We start from the raw sequence: 20,360 nt of genomic DNA, 5'->3' as shown, positions 1-20,360 counted from the left end.
CACTATTTGTTATATTGACCTTTTCCAATGACCACAGTGCAATTTCTACAAAAAAATATGGATTTATTCCAATTCATTAGTATTATACAGCCTTATTTCTTCCTCTTCTAATAGTTATTATTCTTTCCTCCTGTAATAGGTCCTTGTTCAATTAATTTCTCATCTGATATGCCCTTGTTAATTTAGTCATAGTGTGTGATCATGTTTCCCCTTGCATTATATGTCCTGATTGCACTATCTCCGTCTTACGTTTACGTCATTGGTCTTCCTCCGAACTCTACGTCCTTTCTTCCCCCGACTTATACGTCCTTGTCCTTCTCCTGACTTCTAAGTCCTTGTCCTTCCCCCATCTTCTACGTCCTTGTTCTCCCCCTGACTTCTATGTCCTCTTCCTTTCCCTGACTTCTACGTCCTTGTCCTTCTCGTCTTCTACGTCCTTGTCCTTCCCCTGTCTTCTACATCTGTGTTCTTCCCCCAATTTCTTCGTCCTTGTTCTTCCTCCGATTTCTACTTCCTTGTTCTTCCCCCGATTTCTACGTCCTTGTCCTTCCCCTGTCTTCTACGTCCTTGTTCGTCTTCTGACTTCTACGTCCTTGTCCTTCCCCTGACTTCTACGTTCTTGTCCTTCCCCCATCTTCTATGTCCTTGTCCTTCCCCTGACTTCTACGTCCTTGTTCTTCCCCTGTCTTCTACGTCCTTGTCCTTCCCCGGACTTCTACGTCCTTGTCCTTTCCTTGTCTTCTACATCTGTGATCTTCCCCCGATTTCTACGTCCTTGTTCTTCCCCCGATTTTTACGTCCTTGTCCTTCCCCTGTCTTCTACGTCCTTGTTCTTCTCCTGACTTCTACGTCCTTGTCCTTCCCCTATCTTCTACGTCCTTGTCCTTCCCCTGACTTCTGCGTTCTTGTCCTTCCCCCATCTTCTACGTCCTTGTCCTTCCCCTGACTTTTACGTCCTTGTTCTTCCCCTGTCTTCTATGTCCTTGTCCTTCTCCGGACTTCTACGTCCTTGTCCTTTCCTTGTCTTCTACATCTGTGATTTCCCCCTGATTTCTACGTCCTTGTTCTTCCCCCGATTTCTACGTCCTTGTCCTTCCCCTGTCTTCTACGTCCTTGTTCTTCTCCTGACTTCTACGTCCTTGTCCTTCCCCTATCTTCTACGTCCTTGTCCTTCCCCTGACTTCTACGTTCTTGTCCTTCCCCCATCTTCTATGTCCTTGTCCTTCCCCTGACTTCTACGTCCTTGTTTTTCCCCTGTCTTCTATGTCCTTGTCCTTCCCCTGACTTCTACGTTCTTGTCCTTCCCCCATCTTCTACGTCTTTGTCATTCCCCTGACTTCTACGTCCTTGTTCTTCCCCTGTCTTCTACGTCCTTGTCCTTCTCCGGACTTCTACGTCCTTGTCCTTTCCTTGTCTTCTACATCTGAGATCTTCCCCGATTTCTACGTCCTTGTTCTTCCCCCGATTTCTACGTCCTTGTCCTTCCCCTGTCTTCTACGTTCTTGTTCTTCTCCTGACTTCTACGTCCTTGTCCTTCCCCTATCTTCTACGTCCCTGTCCTTCCCCTGACTTCTACGTCCTTGTCCTTCCCTTGTCTTCTACATCTGTGGTCTTCCTCCGATTTCTACGTCCTTGTTCTTCCCCCGATTTCTACGTCCTTGTCCTTCCCCTGTTTTCTACGTTCTTGTTCTTCTCCTGACTTCTACGTCCTTCTCCTTCCCCTATCTTCTACGTCCCTGTCCTTCTCCTGACTTCTACGTCCTTGTCCTTCCCCTGTCTTCTACATCTGTGTTCTTCCCCCGATTTTACGTCCTTGTCCTTCCCCTGTCTTCTACGTCCTTGTCCTTCCCCTGTCTTCTACGTCCTTGTCCTTCCCCTGTCATCTACCTCTGTGTTCTTCCCCCGATTTCTGTGTCCTTGTTAGTCCCCTGACTTCTACGTCCTTGTTCTTCTCCTGACTTTTACGTCCTTGTCCTTACCTTGTTTTCTACGTCCTTGTCCTTCCCCTGTCTTCTACATATGTGTTCTTCCCCCGATTTCTACGTCCTTGTTCTTCCCCTGACTTCTACGTCCTTGTTCTTCTCCTGACTTTTACGTCCTTGTCCTTACCCTGTTTTCGACGTCCGTTTTCTTCCCCTGTCTTCTACATCTGTGTTTTTCCCTGTCTTCTTCGTCCTCGTCCTTCCTCTGATTTATACGTCCTTGTACTTCCCTTGTCTTCTTCGTCATTATTCTTCCCCTGACTTCTACGTCCTCGTCCTTCCCCTGTCTTCTACATCTTTGTCCTTTCCCTATCTTCTATGTCCTTGTTCTTCCCCTGTCTTCTACGACCCTGTTCTTCCCCTGACTTCTACACCCTTCCTTCGTCTTCTACGTCCTTCCTTCTCCTATCTTCTACGTCCTTCCCTCTGACTTCTACGTCCTCCCTTCCCCTGTCTTCTACGTCCTCTTCCTTCCCACGACTTCTACGTCTTTCCTTCCCCTGTCTTCCCTCTGTCTTCTACGTCCTTCATTCTCCTATCTTCTACGTCCTCGTCCTTCCCACGACTTCTACGTCTTTCCTTCCCCTGTCTTCTACGTCCTTTCTTCTCCTGTCTTCTACGTCCTTTTCCTTCCTTAACTTATCTGTCTTCGTCCTTCCCCTGACTTCTACGTCCTAGGTCTTCTCATGTCTTCTACGTCTTCGTCATTCCTCTGACTTCTACGTCCTTGTTCTTCTTCTGTCTTTACGTCCTCTTCCTTCCCCTGACTTCTACGTCCTCGTCCTTCCCTTGACTTCTACGTCCTCGTGATACCGTTGTTTTCTACGTCCTCGTGATTCCGTTGTTTTCTACGTCCTTGTTCTTTACCCGATTTCTATTTCCTCGTCCATTCACTGACTTCTACGTCCTTCCTTCCCCTGTCTTCTACGTCCTTAAATACCTTGAAGATGTGCGTAGTGCAAGGATTTTGATTCTCAACCATTTTTAACTTTTTTCTATTTTAAAAACATTTGCAGGTTGTTTAACTTGGTCAAATTTGGGGAAATATTTTACACTGAGAAATTTTGGTTTTCTATCTACTTCTGTCATATTTTTTAAGCTAGAATATTTAATCACACGATTTAGAGTAAGTATGTCATAGCTTGATGAATACATGAAGCAAGGTTCTAAATATCATGGCTTGATAAAAACACCCTTTATTTTTTGCAGAAATTCCATAGTTGCCATTGGAAAATGTGAAGTTAACAAACAGTGACCAATCTCAAAATTCCTATAATGAATACAAAATTAAGCGTTGGACAAACTCTATTTAAATAGCGGAACATATGTTGTCGGACATGGAGTTTCAGAACATGAAAATGGATAAGCGGTGAAGTGTTGATAACGTATCTGTAAAATGTTTTACTATCGTCAGAAATAACAGACATAAAACAAATCTAATAGTTTATTTACCTCCCATGCTGAAGAGTGGTTTATGTATCTTTGGCATAAAACAACTGCTATACGAGTTATCTTTGTTGTGAAAATATTTATGATGATTGCAGACACAATTGAGTGAAAATTTAGCTATAAAAATTTGGGGGCATGATAACAAACCATTAAAATAAGCCAACCTTATCACCCCACGACAAAAAACCTACGCGGTATTCAAATACGACAGTCAATAGCATATTGGAATTAGAATTAATCGTAAAGGATTTGGCATATGTACGCTGATCTCGATCTGGTGAACCAGTGATTGAAACTGACTTAATGGACTTGTTGAGCAACAGTCATGTTTAAATATTTAAAGTTCTCAAGAAATACAATCATTGACAATATGATAAGAATGTTACTCTATTTCATAATGATGAATCAAATTATACATATTTGTATAACATATATCATTAAGGGTTTTTTGATTGTATAATGTTCAAGTTTTGTTCTTCGTATGTTGGGTTGACAACGGGTGCTCTCTGCTTCAAAATTGTCAACTTCCCTTTGAAATGGCTTCTGTAAAGAAAAGTAATACGTAAATATGTTACCGAACATATAGTATTACATCTACCAGATATGTATTGGAAAGTCTACATATTTTTCAAAGTAATGATGGAATCTTTCTCTGCTAGTGACTTTGTATATAGTGTAATAAAACATAATTTCTTTAAATCTGAAATATATGCCAAAGTCTATCATGTGAAACGGGAAATAATTACCTGTGATTGCATAGTAGGTTTAGTAGAACACTCAGCAGGAGAATAACACAGACACCTAAGAACGAACACAGAATGATCAGCAGCTCGTCAAGTTTTCTCCCATCACACACTGACATAGCAAGTCATAGGTCTCTGTTCATATGAAAACAATAAACATGTACGAGCGGAACTTCGTTTAACAATGCGTTCGTAACATATGGGCATGTATAGCCACATTTGCTTGATTTTATTCAATGACAGTCTGCTAGGTGCAGATGTTTCGTAAATTTATATAAAACCAACCACTTTTTCAAATAGACGCATCCGCATTCTTAGAATGCATCGTTAACAGAAGTGTCCTACTGTCCAGCATCTACACTAATGTTTTAGAAGTATGAGTTTGTATTTCCAGTTTTAAAAACTTAACGTTATAGATATATCTTCAGTTAGTTTTTAGATTAAAGAATAACATAGCACAACATATAGCATTACTGTATGACCAAAACTTTTAAACTAAGCCTTTCAAAATTTTGTTACACAATAATATGAAAAAGGAAAACTTCACGTACCTTTTTATCATTAGGATGTGTTTTGTAATTTTATGAGATCTTTCACGGAATAGATTGGAAATATATATGAACGAGTTTCCTTTAAATTTGAACAAATTTGTCATTTGCTAGTATTTGCCTTTGCTTCCGCAAAGCATGCCGCATGTACTTTTAGAGAGGAAGCGTTTTTTTTAATCACGAGAATATCCAACAGAACATGCTTATTATTTTAATGGATGGAAATTATGTTGGTCTCCAGCATATTGCAGATTTCCTGCACAGGTTTTGCTTTAAGTATGTATGTAAAATGTGCTTAGCACTTGACGTTTACCGTGTCCAACAGTGACATTAACATATACCCAATATTGCATCTTAATATGTAGAAGATGTAAGGGGTTCCTTTCTTAGTTGGCAACACTTTAGTATGCGCTTGAACGTATCTTGTCAGAAATATATGCTGATTCGGTTTTAATTGCATAAATTTCTGGTTCGTATTTTTCGACCTTATACACTTTGAAATATTTTTGATAAAATCAAAGGCCATTAGGCCTTTAATATCACATACGTTCCTGAAAAATAACAAGAGGCCCATGTACAGGCATGTGTACTTGTTATACTTTTTCATTTTTATATTTCGTCCTAGATGATAGTATCACACACAATTGATAACTTACAATTCTTTTATCGGTAAACAAGCTTTATCACATTACAGCGATATGCGAATTTCTATTTCAGTTCTAAAAGATCATTTGTTGAATCCAACTCGCCAATGAATTCTTTTTTGAAAGAAAACATTTTTTTTTTAATATTATCGTTTTGAAGAAATACAGATAGGTTTGCACCAATAGTGTTCAATAGGTTCAAGAGTAAATATTTTTTTTCTAAAACATACTCCTTTTTCAACATATGATCATTAAAGCCCCGCCCTGAGACCTGAACTCAAACGTCATAGATTCAACATTACTTATAATAATCATGCAAACAGTTTGCCTGCTTGCATTCCAGGAGTAAACAAGGTTAACCAAAATACGTACAATGTATATTGGATTTTCAACATATGATCAACTAAGCTACACCCTGGGACTTAAACTTTGAACCCAGGGGTATGGCGTGTAAAACATTGCTATATTCGAAATGTTATGATGTATATTCAATATCTTGTGATGTATGTTCAATATCTCGTGATGTATGTTCGCCAATCGTGTGATATATGTTCAATATCTTGTGGTGTATGTTCAATATCTTGTGATGTATATTCTATATCTTGTGATGAACACATGTATTCTATACCTTGTGATGTATATTCGATAATCTTGTGATGTATGTTCAATATCTCGTGATGTATGTTGTTCAATATCTTGTGGTGTATGTTCAATATCTTGTGATGTATATTCTATATCTTGTGATGTATACATGTATTCTATACCTTGTGATGTATATTCGATAATCTTGTGATGTATGTTCAATATCTTGTGATGTATGTTCAATAATCTTGTGATGTATGTTCAATATTTTGTGATGTATATTCTATGTCTTGTGATGTATGTTCGATAATTTTGTGATGTATGTGCAATAATTGCATTATGGGTAATATGATGCAACAGCGTACTATTAAAGTAAGGACGATTTTCATTGGTTGGAAATAACGAAAGTATCCGGTGATACAAGAAAAGATACACTAGTATGTTAAATATAACACATTGAATGACTTCTTAGGACCTGTCCTAGACATATGCCAGGCACCTGAAGTATGGATACTGCTTATTCCCCCCTTTTGATATTTTTGCGGCGACAATTTCTCCGAAATGTGTCGATTCCCTGCCTATCTCATCCCTCTTTCGATTTATGTAATCTTTTCACGCTTTTTGTAAGCTATAGAGATTGGCCTTCTACCGGTACATGTATACACATTCCAGAGAAATCATCACCGCAAAAAAAGAAATTATTTTTTTTTTAAAAAAAAGGGGGGGAGGGGTGTAGTATCCATACTTCAGGTGCCTGTGTTCCTAGAGTCAGAACTCTGGTGGTTGATTTCAAAATTCTGGTTCATTTCTTTCTGTTTTTCTATATATGCATGAATTTAGCTTTTGTCAAAGTTTCATTTAATAATAATGATTGGTTTTATATAGCGCCTTTTCCAGCGTATGCTGCTCAAAGCGCTTTACAATAATCAATGTACATTATTACCCCGGCAGACCTTATATCAATCTAGAACTTTCTCAGCCTCCTAGGAAGCATACGGTGCAAGCTGCCATTACAAGCGCTAGAGCACTAACATTCTAACAATATCTTTCACTGTCTATAGCCAGGTACCCCTTTTACACTTGGGTGGAGTGAGGAAATTCATGTAAAGTGCCATATGTCTCTGCTTTATTTTATATAGTATCAGAATAATTAAAGAAGTCCTTCAAATGATAAAGACATTTAAAATTTTGGTCCCACCCTGGTACCAAGTTTAAAAGACCTACTCTAGGATTATGAAATTTACAATTTTGGCCAAGGGTTACCTGCTTCCTTCAGTGTCAATTTCATCGAAGACGTTACTCTTGCATCACCGGATACTTTCGTTATTTCCAACCAATGAAAATTGTCCTTACTGTAATAGAACGCTCTTTTGTCATATTACCCACAATGCATTTATTGCACAAACATCACAAGATTATCGAACATACATCACAAGATAAAGAACATACATCACAAGATATTGAACATACATCACACGATTGTCGAATATACATCACAAGATATTGAACATACATCACAAGATATAGAATATACATCACAAGAAATTGAACATACATCACAAGATTATCGAACATACATCACAAGATATTGAATATACATCACAAGATTATCGAATATACATCACAAGATATTGAATATACATCACAAGATATTGAACATACATCACACGATTATCGAATATACATCACAAGATATTGAACACACATCACAAGATATAGAATATACATCACAAGATATTGAACATACATCACAAGATATTGAACATACATCACAAGATTATCAAATATACATCACAAGATATTGAATATACATCACAAGATATTGAACATACATCACAAGATATTGAATATACATCACAAGATTATAGAATATGCATCACAAGATATTGAACATAAATCACAAGATTATCGAATATAGCAACGTTTTACACGCCATTCAGGGGTTATAAATTTCACATTGTTCAATATAATCATAGAAACATTTTTTTTCTGCTTGGTGTCTTGCAGTAACAACGATTTTCTATTACATTGTCAATGCATAATGTATATAACCAATCATGCCCTAATGTGGTACAGGATTTTAGAATTTTGGAACCTTTTGAGGTCTCAATGTCCATTATAATTATGCAAACAGTTTGCTTCATTGATCTACAGAAGTACAGAAAATTGTTCCAAGATACAATGCATTTCCAATATATGACCAAGTCTACCACACCATAGGGCCTGAATCCTGACCCGAGGGGTCATGAATGTCACCGTTTTGTTAAAGGGTCCATCATTTACTGCAATCATGCCAATAGTTCGACTGTTTGATGTCAAGGAGTAAACAAGATGTTTGAAAATTACATTCAAGTTTGATGTTTGGCCACACCCCTCAGGCCCCAGGGAGGCAGACACCATGGATACACAATTTGTATTCCGCTTGACCCATATATGTTTATATATTAATAATAATCATTTTCATTCATGAAAGCTGAAGATAACGAACAGTGATCAATCTCATAAATCCCATAAGCATTACAAAATAGATAGTTGGGCAAACACGGACCCTGGACACACCAGAGGTGTGATCAGGTGCCGTATGTCGAATCGATATATTCTAGTAGATTCTAGATAAAAGACACTACACAGTCTTCTAAATCACTTCATACTTGGATATTTTATTGAACATAGATGTTAACGGCAAACTAACAATGTAACTTTATGACAAACGGGATGACTTCTTCTCCATCGTCAACTCCCCATATTTAGGTAGCAATATATAATTATAACCAGCACATGGATTGGCTGGTTGTATGTATATTATTTAACGTTTCGTTCGAGAATTTTTCACCCGGATAGAGACGTCGCCATTGCCAGTAAAGGGCTGCAAAATTATGGCCTATGCTCGGCGCTTCTTTCAGCAAGGAGGGATCTTTCTCGTGCCACACCTGCTGTGACATGGAGTCTTGATTTTGTGATCTCATTTAGTCGCCTCTTACGACAAGCAAACGGTATTATGGACATATTCTAACCCAAATCCCCACGGGTACCTCCATATGGGTTTTTGTCTCTCAACTTATTCGATAAGCACGAACATGTTCTGCGTATGATCAATTGTTCAAAGATGATTGAAGTCAACAAATCCCAAATTTTATGGTCGTTATAACAATCTAATTTACAAGTGCTGTACAGCCTATCAGTAGGTTGAATGCTGTCTGACAAGTTTCAATACTAATTGTTAGGCCTTCTCTGCATACTAATTTTGACTACGGATTATTCCGTTTACTTGTTAAAGATATGGGGCTTGTGGTGGTGTGACCGGTGAACAAAGGATGCTTGATCCTCCTAAGCACCTCATCCCAACTCTGATGGTCCGTGTTTGCACTATTCTTCATTTTGTATTCTTTACAGTAATTGTGGGATTAATCACTGTTCGTTATCTTCACTTTTTCATGTTATATAACAAACCTGGTTTACATTGGTTCATCCTTAAGAGCCATTCTCTGTAACCACTTAAAAAAATTCGGCACGCATAGTCACCGATTTTCACGAAACTCACCTGAATGAAACATCTATATAACATATTCAAGAAAATATATTTAAAAATTAGATAGTGATCATGGTTGCTATGGAAACAGGTACAATTTTATCAAGTTTGGCCATTTTCTAGAATTTGGTAGTTTTGGCACATAAGTTGAATATAAAACATTATGAATAGTCTTAAAATTCTGATTTTCATATTAAATTATAAAACAGATCCCATATGGACAATCCTAAGTGATTTTTATAATTGAACAAATCTGTAAAATTGTGTTTAAATTCAATGGTTTTTATGTCTTAAGAGCCATTCTCTGTAACCACTTAAACATTTATATAAGGGGTCCGGCACGCACTGTCACCGATTTTTTTCAAATTTGGCACATCGACTTAATCTGGCATAAGTAATGTAAAACCATCATAATTTGGTTGCTATGCAACTCTGTTGCCATGGTAACACGTGCATGCCATTCAGGTCACAAAAGAGTCAATTTTCGCATGAAAAATTACATTTTTCATTCAACTACACTGGATTAACCTGTTTGAGTTCTTATTTAATCATTATCAAATGATACCATATAGCATTTTTATTATTTAGTTTGATATTTAGTTAAAGGTTTGAATAATTCTGTTATATTTTCATTCTGTCTGGAAAAGAGGGTTGTTTGATACATTCTGAAAAAGCTAATTTAGAGGCAAATTTGAATGATGGATAAAAATTCCCGCATTCAGCTTGAAATCTATAAATGCTTGTACAACATACATTAGATATAGTACTATCATATAACAATGAGACATGTTTGGGAATCTACCATCTAAGCTGTGTTTCCATGGAAACAAAATGATGCATTTCGTCATGATATGACAGTAGAGATGCATTTTTCAATGTAATTCAAAATACAATTTTCTATGTATTCAAAGTATATAATCTCAAAGACCCAAAAAAAAAACACCGTACGGTTGCTCCACGGATCACTGAATGTGGGCGGAGCTTATCCATGGTCAATGTTATTTACCTGGAATTTACCTGGCCAAGAGATCGGTTGTTGTGTATATTTTTATGATATACACAGGAAATTTCTCAGGTTATTACAAATTATGCTTAGTGTCTTGATTTGTGCAACAACAAAAAAATAATTAAAATTTCCACCTACATGCATACTGCATTTCTATTTCCCGTAAACCTTCAAACTTGGTCATATTTATGTATTGCAAATGACAGGTTTAGCCCATTTCTAAACCTTTGCTTTTTAAAACTTCTAATTAAATTGTTATATATCGTATATAAATAATTTCCTAAATATAATATTACCCGGCGTTTCCGGGCACGTCCTGAGAGTTCGCGGTGTCGTGGGTGTAGTAGGTAAAATATCCATGTTTCGAGAGAATGAATAAATCCAAGTAGATCTGTGTACATGTACAACCAAATGAAGAATGATCAAGATACCCCTCAATATGTCTGTAGGGTTTCTGTAGCTGTAGTGTTTGCGTAATGGTGGTATCCCAAACAGAAGCTGACACGAAGTCTACCCCCCCCCCTCCTCTCTCTCTCTCTTTAGGGTTTCTGTGGACGTAGTGTTTGTGTAACGATGGCATCCCAAACAGAAGCTGACACGAAGTCTACACCCCCTCCTCACTCTCTCTTTAGGGTTTCTGTGGACGTAGTGTTTGTGTAACGATGGTATCCCAAACAGAAGCTGACACATAGCTAGTCTAACAACCCCCCCCCTTTCTCTCTCTCCCTTACTCTCAATCATTGACTAAAAGTAATTATTGTCATACGTATGCAACACTATTGCCATGCCATATTATTTCATCTATATTATTGCTACAGTTTTACACATTTCTCTCTCTCTCTCTCTCTCTCTCTCTCTCTCTCTCTCTCTCTTTGTAAATATAAAACCGTGATAAATTATAAATAGCTCAATAACTCTCTCTCTCTTTATCTTTATAAATATAAAACCGTGATAAATTATAAATAGAAATATCTCAATAACTCTCTCTATATATATATAAATATAAAGCCGTGATAAATTATAGATAGAAATACCTCAGTAACTCTCTCTCTCTCTCTCTCTCTCTCTCTCTCTCTCTCTCTCTCTCTCTCAATATAAAGCCGTGATAAATTAAGAATAGAAATATCTCAACAACTTATTTATGCTTTTTTTTTTTTTTTTTTTTTTTTTTTTTTTTTTTTACTATTGTTTGATTTCTGATTGTGTAATTTATAATCCATGTGGTATCTCAAACAGAAGCATTTTTAACAGTTTTACGCATGGGCAATATAACCATTATACATGTACATGTTGATGTGCTGCGCCAATAAAGAATTGTTCATGTTTTTATAAATATAAAGCCACAATAAATCATTAATAGAAAATATTCCAATAACTTATATGTTTGTTTGGTTGGGTTTTTTTTTTCTTTTTCTTTTTATCATTGTTTGATTTCTGATTGTTTAATCTATAATACATGTATAAAGATGGAGAGAGAAAATACGATGATAAATTGCATTGTATTGGGGACGTTATGAATTAAAATATTCTAGGTGCGAGTCAATGCTATCAAAACTCAGGTATACTGGGGCTTTCCTCGAGATCTGAAGACTGCCGGTCATCATTAGCCATGATTGTTATCAAAACATCTTTCTCGGGTAGCTGTAGACCACGGTCTCTGCAAACGTCAATCAACCTAAGCTCTATTGTTAAAAGTTTGATTGACCAGCGGCTTATCATTGATCGCGACACAGGTAAAATTTGGGGGCGTTAACTTAAAGTTGGGTCTTTAATAACCGATTGCTACTGATGTTAGATTTTAAATTTTAACAAGTGTAATATGAGAATTCATGTTGGTTGCCATGGAAACGAAAATTGCTATTTTTTTTTCAAATTCGAAATCCATGCAAAATAAATAAATTTTAGACCAAAAAAAAAATGCTTTTATAGACAGATTCAACTGAAGTCAATGTTACAGTTGATAAAATATTAATACTGATAGATAATTCATATTACATTGTTGCTATGGTAACAAAATATCATAAAACAGCAAACTTGATGTTCACATTCTTTTCAAGTAAATCTCATTTTGTTATACATCATGCATGTTCTTCAATCATAAACACTCTTAATTTGTAACAGATAATTAAATCAATGCATAGTTTTTGTTTTTTTACTTTTTTTTTCTTCAAATGTGCATGATTTCTATTTGTGTATTGTATATGTATCACAAATTGCAAATGTATATTAAGAATTCATCAAAATAACTACCATATTTAGAAAATGCATATTTGAATATTTCAGTATTTCAAACTATCATGTACTAACATTTTTTCACCTTGCCAATCGAATTAAGTGTGACATTGAAATTGAATCATTGATCTTAAAAATTGTTCAAGTTAAATAAACTAAATAAGATACATAAAGATTGTAATTTATCATTGATTCATGAGGAATTACCCCCCCCCCCTCTCTCTCTCTCTCTCCCTGCAGTTCAATATTAGCTCTGCTTACTATGTATGTGCAAGAAATGTTTTGCCAGTACCATGTATGAAATCTATTAAACTAACATTTTTTTAATACATGACATGACAATTTACAGTTACTTATGAGGAAGTATTTTGACCTTGACTCGTGACCTTGGCATTTGATTAAAAACAATTGAGGGCCTCTGTTTTCTAGAGTCTGGACGTTCATCATGGTCATTCGTTTAACGTATCTTTTTAAACATAGGTATGTGAATTATATTTCAACATCATAAGAAGACCTTGCTTGTAACTGTAACATACCAATGATGTTCATATTGAAGTAATTTAGTATGCTGGGAAAATCAATATCTTTAATATCTGACATCGTTGGAACCCACGGGTTGATTCATTGATTATCATATAACGTACCGCCGAAGAATTTTTCACTCATATGGAGACGTCACCATTGTCAGTGAGGTTTGCAAAATTTAGGCGTATGCTCGGCGCTTAATTACGGCCTTTGAGCAGTGGGTTCCGATGATGAATATTTCATAATCGTATCCTATTATATATGGTGTACCTTTATTTTAGAATCATATATTACAAAATAGACAAGATGAGCACACACAATCTTTTTCATTTTCTAATTTTGCGCATATACAGTCATCATGGCTTTAATCGTCTTCTCAATGGCATAGAGGCAACTAAAATATAATGTGATCTGCTGTCCTGATAGAAATTCTTTCCGGTTAAATGAACGACACCCTATCATATCCTTTGAGGCAACATAAGCATCGAACATACACTGATGCTTCTGACTTGGCCCCCACCAAAATGACAATATGACACTTCCTACAAAATCAATAAATAATATTAATTTTAAGAGAAATACCAAGATGAATATATGCAAGCATATCAAAATCTTATATCCCATCTCAAATGTATTACTTGTTCTCCCCATGTCATCTACATCTACTACTACATGTAGCTGTAATATGTATTCCTTATATTATATGTTTGAATGAAATCTTATTCAAACCCTTTTCTTACGGTAGGTAATAACTTACTTAAATACATGTATTCTTATCTAGATTTAGTTTTATCTAAACTCTAAGGTGATTATATGACCTCAATTAATCAACACATGGGTTAATTATAATATTCAAAACAGTGAGAATTGTTTTGCGGTATTTTATCGCTTGAGGACTTATGCGACGTTTCTCAATAATATCAATTTTCATGAATGTGCACTCTGTCTCGTTTCTACAAATAAAAATCTCGGGGTACGTCGCATTACCATGTCTGTTTTAGAGATAGCATACTGGTACTCAGTATTTTGATAGTTTCTAATATTGTTGCAATCAAAAGTTATGTATTACATCAGGTTGTATATATAAGGACAGTACAAATATATCTTAGCAAAGAATGGATCAAATCCAGGACACCTGCATTACAAGATAGGTTATCTAACCGCTAAGCAGCTACCCAGGCCGGTAAAATTTGAATTTATTTCCGAAATCATACGATAGCTTTTTATATCAAGAAGATGGGAAAAAAATCAATGTCAGAAATGTTGCTTGTATGTCCTTAATAAATACTTTTGTTTTGTTAGTGGCATGTGTAAAATGAAAACAAAATCAAGCTGAACAAAAAAGAAAAAATATAGAGTAAATTCCCATGCATAACATGTATAGTCTAAGGTGTATCAGTATTGGTATTTCTACAATATTTCAATTCTGTTTAATTAATTGAATTTATTCATAGAATTGATAATTTTCTCTGGATTTTTTCCCATCTTCTTGATATAAAGGGCTATTGTATGATTTCGGGAAATAAATTAAAATTTTACCGGCCTGGGTAGCTTAGCGATTAGACAACCTATCTTGTAATGCAGGGGTCCTGGATTTGATCCATTGTTTGCTAAAATGTATTTGTACTGTCCTTATATATACAACCTGCTGTAATACATAACCTTTGATTGCAACAATTAGAAACTATCAAAATACTGAGTACCAGTATGCTATCTCTAAAACAGACATGGTAATACGACGTACTCCAAGATTTTTTTATTTTTTTTTTTTGTGGTAGAAACGAGACAGAGTGCACATTCATGAAAATTGATATATATTATTGAGAAACGTTGCATAAGTCCTCAAGTGATAAAACACCGCAAAACAATTATCACTGTTTTGAATATTATAATTAACCCATGTGTTGATTAATTGAGGTCATACAATCACCTTAGAGTTTAGATAAAACTAAATCTAGATAAGAATACATGTATTTAAGTAAAGTCGATCTCACACTGGTGATAATGTGAGAACAGAATTTCTATGAAATATCTTTACGTTACACGGCGAAGTAAAATATTCTGCAGTGTTTTCTTTAAATTTTAATGTAGTATAATTTCTGGTGGACAACCTTGGGTTTTTTCGTTCAGACTTGCAGTGTAAACCATTTTCGGGTATGTTCTTTCTGCCTCTCTAATTAGTTTTTGCATTGAAGTTCAAATGAGGATTTTGATAATTTAAAATTTTCTCAAAGCTCCTAAATTTATGCACTAAACTGTAGGTAAAATGTGAGAAAAATAATCCTTCAGCGAATCTTATTCCAGAGTAAATAATGAAGGATTATTTTTCTCACATTTTTCTCCAGTGTGAGATAGACTTTACCCATGTGAGACAGCCATGTGAGATTTTTCTGTCTCACACTGCTGCGACGTCATTTGATTGTGACGTCATATATTTTCTATGATTTACGTTACACGGTGAAGATTTACGTTACACGGTGAAGCAAAAATATTTCGTATTGTTATCTTTAAATTTTAATGTATATAGCTTTCTGTTGGACAACCTTGGTATGCTCTTTCTGCTTATCTAATTAGTTTTTGCATCGAATTTCAAATGGGGATTTTGATAATTTAGAATTTTCTCAAAGCTCCTAAATTTATGCACTAAACTGTATGTAAAATGTGAGAAAAATAATCCTTCATTATTTACTCGTGTGGGATAGGGGAATTCCACCTCTGGAACAAGATTCGCTGTCTAGGACTCGGCAAAGCCTCGTCCTAGACTGCGAATCTTGTCCCCTCGGTGGAATTTTCCTATCCCACACTCGTACCAATGAAGGATTCTATTAGTCTTTTAAAATTAAAACTGGTACATGTGATTGATAGTAGAATAATACCGTGCTGACACATTCAGATTATGCTAATATCGTTTGCTTATTCCCATCCTCCGGCCTGGGGTGGAGACTGACCAAACATTTAAAATCTTCTAAACTCCGGAACATTTGGCAGACAATTTTTTGTAGTCATAACAAGCAAGGATGCTTCTAGCAATATTGTGAAATTCATCACTTCAATTCTAAATGATGGAAATCCCTGGTCGTAGCTATAGGGTTGGCTGTGTAACTCTTGTAGTCTTGACTTAACAACCAATCTCGCGGAGTGACAAGGAAGGAAGTATATAACATATTAGGTGTTTGTCTATTCTACTCGTGTGACCTCGTAATAGGGAAAGAATTGTTCAGCTGCGAGTTTTCAGTACTAATTAATGTGACCTATATGGATATCTAATTAAAGGTGTGTCTGTATACAAATGTATTGGGGGAATGTATTGGGAATTCTTTGAAATCAACATCATGAAACGACAATGTTAAAAATAAAAGAAGAGACAAAGCACATGAATCGTTTTCTGAATATGGATTCCAGTCTGGGGAAAGGGAGTTTTACAAACATGTCTGGTCAAACTTAATGTAACAGATAAATCTTTATATGTCCTGATCAGTGTGCCAAAAACGGTCTAACAATCGGCATAAAACACGTCAAACAGCATTTGACCCAGTGATAGGTTATATATGGGCAAACTAGATCATTATAACGACCATAGAATTTGCGAAATGCTGAATTTGAACGAGACTATTGAAACCCCTTAAATATTAACTTGTTTGTCAGTAGCCTGTCTCAATTTAAAAACTGATCATATGCAGAACAAGCTCTTTGCGTATCTGTAGTCAATCATGTGAAAAATGAATTTAAGAGAATGAGGGGGTCAGAGATGGATTCTCCTAAAGGAAATCTAATAAGGTAATTAAATTGATTTCCTTCCGTGCTTTTGATTTTTTTTATCCTCCAGATATTGCTGAAGTAAGTTGTTTCTCCGTGTTGTAATGAATTATGTGAAATGTTCTTTTAATTAAATTGTATTAACATTTAGAACTGTCCATACTAACCGTGGCACAGCTGTGCTAAGGTTTTACAGCGAGGTCGGTAATTTTGCAAGGCTTACAAGTCTCTATCTTAATTCTAACATTATTAAAAGGTATGAAAGAGAGCGTATACATGAAATTATAAATTAACATACGAGACTTAAAGGAGCATTAACTGTTATTTTGTCACAAAAATTGAATTCTATGAAAATTGTTCTATGTTTTATATTTCAGTCGTACCAGTATTTGATTATTTCAAACATTTTGTAACCTCAAAGCAGGCACATGAATATATATGTAAATGGTGATTAAATCATTATTTTCTTGCAAGACAATAGTTCCTCCGGATTCTTATATATTATTTCTTACATATATATTTCTTTACACTAAGAGCGGTTATTCAATGCAGATTTCACAGGAACAGATGCAGGAAAAAATGACACTACATTTGACCTTTGGAGATATGAAGTGCATTGTCTTGTGACTGAATAAACTCATTCAAAAGATGCCATTGCTCAAGCAATTCGGAGATCACTGAAAGGAGAGGCAGGAAGAATAGTTATGCGTCTAGGACCTCATGCAAAACTTGAAGAAATTTTAGGAAAACTTTCCTGTGTATATGGAGATGTAGATGAAAAGGAAACTATTCTGAGTGAATTTTATGGAGCACGACAGAAACAGAATGAGAATGTAACAGAATGAAGTTGTCGACTTGAAGATATTCTAAGTAAAGCAACAATGAATGGTGAGATCCCAGAGAGCAATTCAGACAAAATGTTACATGACATGCTATGGAAAGGTTTGAGGTCTGAATTAAAGGATATCACACACTATGAGAAGGAGCGGTACACATCATTTGACCAGCTCCGAGTTGCTTTGAGAACAATTGAGAAGGAAAATCTCCAAGAATATGATAAGAAAAGCTCCTAACATATTTCAAAGAAAGCTGTGGCTGAAGAAAAGTCAGAAGGTGATGATGAAATTAAAGGAATGTTGAAGCAGATAACCCACAGGCTTGAGAATCTAGAATCAGCACAGAGAGGAAGATCAAGATACAAGAATGATTCAAGAGGTTCACGTCGTCGAAGTCGATCGCCAAAACTAAGAGATTATTGGAATGATTCCAACAGTGACACTCAGGGCAGGAACGAGGAAGCACAAAATAGACATACTGAGATTATTTGCAACCGTTGTGGTCGAGAAGGGCACATTGTGAGAGGATGTCGAGCCAAAACACATGCTAACGGAAAACATTTAAACTGGACAAAGTCTGCGAAAAGGGGTCGATCGTAGACAAAATGTATCAAGAACCTATTATATCCAAATTAGCAAAACATATACCTCCAGGATTATGTGGCAAACCAACAGAAACTATTATCAATTTAAACAGTACTCACTCGTACCTTACTTGATACTGGTTCAACTGTTTCAATGTAAAACTTATACGGTACCAATTTTGATGCATCAGATGCGCATTTCGACAAATAATGTCTCTTCAGTGATGCTCAACCGAAATGTTTGAAATCCGAAATAACTATGAAGTTTTAGAGCTAAATATAGCCAAAAACAGCGTGCCAAAAAAGTGGAGCCAAACTGGAAATCTTATGTTGCTACTATGGTCCATGCATACAATTGTAATAGACACTAGTCAACAGGTCAGTCTCCATATTTTCTAATGTTTTGCAGAAATCCAAATTTACCAGTTGACATTGCATTTGGTCTAGGAAGGAAGTACAGTCATAAACCACACACAAAGTACATTCAGGATCTTAGGAGCAGATTGGTTGAATCTTACAAGAAAGCTGCAGAACAAATTAAGAAGGCACACGAAAAACAGAAAATTAGATATGATTTGAAGACAAGAGGTGCAGTGATACAGAAAGGTGACAAAGTATTGGTCAAATTGGTCAGATTCGATGGAAAACACAAACTTTCTAACAAATGGGAAGATGACACCTACATTGTTACAAATCAACCAAATAGAAATATTCCTGTTTACACAGTCCAGAAAGAGAACGGTCTGGGGGAAAGAAAGAACATTGCACAGGAACTTATTATTTCCTATTGGATACATCCATAATGAACATTCGGCACCAGACAAACCAAGACCTAAGCCTAGACCTAGAAAATCAAAGATAGCTGAAACCAGAATTCCAGAATTCAGTAGCTCATCAGATGAGGATGAAGTGTTGTTACAGAAACATGAACTGACTTCAGCCAGTCAGGACCCTAATGATCTTCCGCCTATAACTACTTTGTCCGATGCTGGAAGCGCTTCCCACCAACTGAAATAGTAGATGATATGCTTAACACCGGTGTAGAAAGCGAGAAGGTTAATGAAGATGATGCAGCCACTGGAGGAGATGAAACATCCGAAGATGAAGTGGAGGAAATTCCTAGGCGTTCTACCAGAAGGAGAGAACCGCCAAAGTGGATGACCACTGGAGAATTCGTGGTTAAATCAGCAACTACAAAGAACTGGAAAGAAAGAGCAGATTATGCTGTTAAGCTAATGGAAAGTGGTTTAATCCAAAATGGAGAGAAAATGTAAGGTGAAGATAACGAACAGCGATCAATCTCATAACTCCTATAAGCAATGCAAAATAGATAGTTGGGCAAACATGGACCCCTGGACACACCAGAGGTGGGATCAGGTGCCTAGGAGGAGTAAGCATCCCCTGTTGACCGGTCACACCCGCCGTGAGCCCTATATCCTGATCAGGTAAACGGATGCCATTTTGAATTTTATATTGACTTCATAATGTAAACCAGAATTTGAACGGTTTATCCATTATTGAAATTTTAGTTCAACTTGAAGATATCAACTCGACATTGACATTAACTTTTTTTTGGTCCTGAGATGTGACTCTTTATGGAGCGCCAAATTAACATAAACTCAAATAATTGAAGATATCATCAATTCATTTGATGCACGCAACAAATTAATTAAAGATCTCTTCAAATAATTAATGATATCTTCAATTCTGAATTATTGCGCGCATTAATTGAATTGATGATATCATTAATTCTTCAGCTGAATTGATGCGCGCTTTAATTAAATTAATGATCTCTTCAAATGAATTAATGATATCAACAATTGAATTGATGCGCGCTACAATTCAATTGAAGAGAGCAATAATTGATATAATGCGCACATTAAATCAATTGAATTAATGATATCTTTAATTCATTTGAAGAGAGCAATAATTCTTTTAGAGAGA

General features: G+C 35.9%; 1 long non-coding RNA gene across 1 annotated transcript; it reads right to left on the bottom strand.

Moving 5' to 3' along the window:
* Positions 1 to 3,153: 3,153 nt before the first annotated feature.
* On the bottom strand, positions 3,154 to 4,853 carry LOC125657664 (uncharacterized). The gene is made up of 3 exons (XR_007363417.2): positions 4,726 to 4,853; positions 4,178 to 4,309; positions 3,154 to 3,974 (listed from the first exon to the last, which is right to left on the bottom strand). It is a non-coding gene; the product is annotated as an uncharacterized LOC125657664 (long non-coding RNA).
* Between the last annotated feature and the right edge of the window lie 15,507 nt (positions 4,854 to 20,360).

Source organism: Ostrea edulis, chromosome 1 (genome assembly GCF_947568905.1).
Source record: "Ostrea edulis chromosome 1, xbOstEdul1.1, whole genome shotgun sequence".
Lineage (NCBI taxonomy): Eukaryota > Metazoa > Mollusca > Bivalvia > Ostreida > Ostreidae > Ostrea > Ostrea edulis.
This window is presented reverse-complemented; position numbering and strand designations above follow the sequence as displayed.